The sequence below is a fragment of the Myotis brandtii genome, unplaced genomic scaffold, assembly GCF_000412655.1.
Source record: "Myotis brandtii unplaced genomic scaffold, ASM41265v1 scaffold325, whole genome shotgun sequence".
NCBI lineage: Eukaryota > Metazoa > Chordata > Mammalia > Chiroptera > Vespertilionidae > Myotis > Myotis brandtii.
This window is the reverse complement of record NW_005362486.1, coordinates 1009530-1012771: the sequence shown is the minus strand read 5'-3', so window position 1 is coordinate 1012771 and position 3242 is coordinate 1009530.

Here is a 3242-nt window from a genome sequence, read left to right as displayed (position 1 = left end):
AAAACACATATATAATTACATATTGTTTTTGTGATTAATCACTATGCTTTAATTATGTTCAATTTGTAACAATGAAAATACATCGTGCATATCAGATATTTACATGATGATTCATAACAGTAGCAACATTACAGTTATGAAGTAGCAACAAAAATAATTTTATGGTTGGGGGTCACCACAACATGAAGAACTGTATTAAAGGGTTGCTGCATTAGGAAGGTTGAGAACCACTGCCTTAAAGCCCCAGAAGAGATGGAGGCAGTCTGCGATCACTCAGGGCTCAGGGAACTCCTCGGGCGAGGAGGAAAAACAGTACCCAGGCTGCATTTCACGGGGATCCTGGAGGGTCAAAGGTCACAATAAACGGGAAAGTGCCCGGGAGCACCCAGTGCCTGGGAAATGTCTGGCCTTTTCATGCTCATTGGCGGCTGGCCTGTTCCCACCCGTTACTTACAGGGAATCCTCTTTATCTCTCCAGCCAAATGAGTCTCTCTCTCTGCTCTTGCTCCTGGACCCTCTTTGAAACAACATCAATTTTGGTTGCTTTCATCCAAAACTGCAAAGTGGATTTGAAATCCCAGTACTGTCTGTAGTGAGATTCTCTTCGTTGCCTCCATTTCCAATGCATGTGGGTCTCCTGCAGTCCCAGCAGCTCTGGTATCTGGCCTGGCATTGCCAGTCACACCAGTGCCTGGGCTAGGACGACTGGCAGCACCCAGAGAAAGAGTCCTTGCCCGTTTGTGCAGAGTTAGTTTTCCTGTCTTTTTAAGCACAAGTGCACATGGGCATGCATGTAAGCCTGCATAGCTCTCGCCACAGAAGCACTGTATATGTGTGGTTCAGCGGCTGTTTTCTACAATGCTTGATGCATGTGCTTTTGTCGCCATGAATGGCTTTAGGTTTAGTGAACAGGTATGAGCATCCCCACACCTGTATTTATTCACATATGTATTCATGTTAAGCACTTACTGTGTCAAAGGCACGAGATGGGAGTTGTGTGATAAACAGCCCTTGTGTGTGTGGAGATACTGGCTTTGCTTTCAAAGACTTCCCGTTTCCTAAAAGAGATGAAACACGATCGTGAACTTTAATTCCCAGTGGAAAGGGATAAGGGGCCTGAGAAAAGAACCAGATCAATGAGATTGGATGAATATAACTTTGCTCTCAGCTGGAGACCAGGGACGACTTCCAGGAGGAGATGGCATTTGAGTAAGGGATTTGCATCGCTGCGTGGCAGGCCCAGGAGCCCCAGGAAAGAGGCCCGAAGAAAGAAAGGGCCGTGTGCATTGAATAGCAAGTTGTTCTGTGTGGCTGAACTGCGCAGGGTGGGAGAGGTGGCCCATTTATGTTGGAGTGTGGGGGGCGGTGATGTGGTTTAGGACATTTATTTTTGGATTGAATAATTGAGGAGATAAGAAAGTTTTTTACACAGGTAAGAGAACCAGAGAGGTGCTTTAGGAAGATGTCCCTGGCAGGGATTAGTAAGAGGAATTAGAGATGGAAGGCTAGAGGCATCAAAAGCAGTTAAGAGGCTACTACAGTGACCAGAGTGCAGATGGTGAATAGGGTGGTGGTAGAAGCAGATAAAGGAAATACCATGGAGCCAACATTGACAAAGCTCTAAATACATTAGCTGTGGAGTGGAAGAGGAAGGAGGAGGAGCAGGGTTTGGGGCCTGAGGCCATGCAAGTGTCATAATAGACACAGGCAATGCCCCAGAAGCTCATTTTTTTAATGGGGGGTGGGGGTAGGACACATGGTGAGTTTAGATTGGGTGGGAACATCCAGATGGAGAAGCTAAGGAAGGCATTGGATATTTGGAAGGGGTTCTTGGGATTGATTTCAGGACTGAAGTTAAATTTGATGATTATGTTTATGGAAGTGGTAGTTGAAGACTTTGTACATGAATGCAATTTTTACGGGAGAACACACAGAGAAAAGTGGAGGGAAATATTCGGGAAGGGGGAGGAGAGAAAGGAGAACAAGGAGGGTCCCACACACAGTTTAGCTTAAAATGCACACGTATCCTAATTACCGGAACCCTCAACTCCACATAGTTGAAAGAAAATTGGAGAGGTAGTGTCTCAGTAACCAAGGGAAGAGAGATGGTCAATAACATGAAATCCAGGAGAAGAGCAATGCAGGAGGATGGATAAATAGCTGGTCTGTAGGTGGAGGTGGTGTGCATACATGTGGATGTCTATCCAAGTGTTTGGAGGGACAAGAGTTATATATATACTAGAGGCCCAGTGCATGAAATTCGTCCACTCAGGGGCTTCCCTCAGCCTGGCCTGCACCCTCTCACAGTTCGGGAGCCCTGGGGGGATGTCCAACTGATGGCTTAGGCCTGCTCCCAGCCATCAGTCGGACATCCTTAGCACTGCCACAGAGGCAGGCTTCTGGCTGAGCGGTGCTCCCCCTGTGGGAGCACACTGACCACCAGAGGGCAGCTCCTGCGTTGAGCATTTGCCCCCCGGTGGTCAGTGCGTGTCATAGTGACCAGTCACTCCGCCGTTTGGTCTATTTGCATATTAGCCTTTTATTATATAGGACAAGCAGGGACTAAGAAATAAGTGGTATGAAACTGTCAATGGGGAGAGTGCAGTAAGTGGAAGTATTGTCTGTAGTGAGATTCTCTTCGTTGCCTCCATTTTTTGTTGTTTTTTTGGACACACATTTGCCGTGGTGCCCAGGACCCGGTGCGGAGAGATTAGCCTGGTGTTCAGCCTCTGGCTACGCCACTGAGGAGCAGAGCTTTCTGTTTATCTCTTAGAAGCAGACGTTTGGATTTGATCCCAGGGGGAGTTTATCAGGGCGTTCTGAATTCGTTCATTCATTCATTCCCTACCCCCACCCCAAACACATGCGCACACACACATGCACACACACAGCCACATGTCAGCCATATCTGTGTGTTTTGCTATATAGTTGGGAAGCTTTTTAAAAAAATATATTTTTTTTATTGATTTCAGAGAGAAAGGGAGAGGGAGAGGGAGAGATAGAAACATCAATGATGAGACAGAATCATTGATTGGCTGCCTCCTACACACTGGGGATCAAGGCCTCAATCCAGGCCTGTGCCCTGATGGGCAATTGAACCTGAGAGAGAATCATTGATTGGCTGCCTCCTACACACTGCGGATCGAGGCTGCAATCCAGGCCTGTGCCCTGATGGGCAATCGAACTGTGACCTTTTGGTTCATAGATTGAAGCTCAACCACTGAGCCATGCTGGCCAAGGCG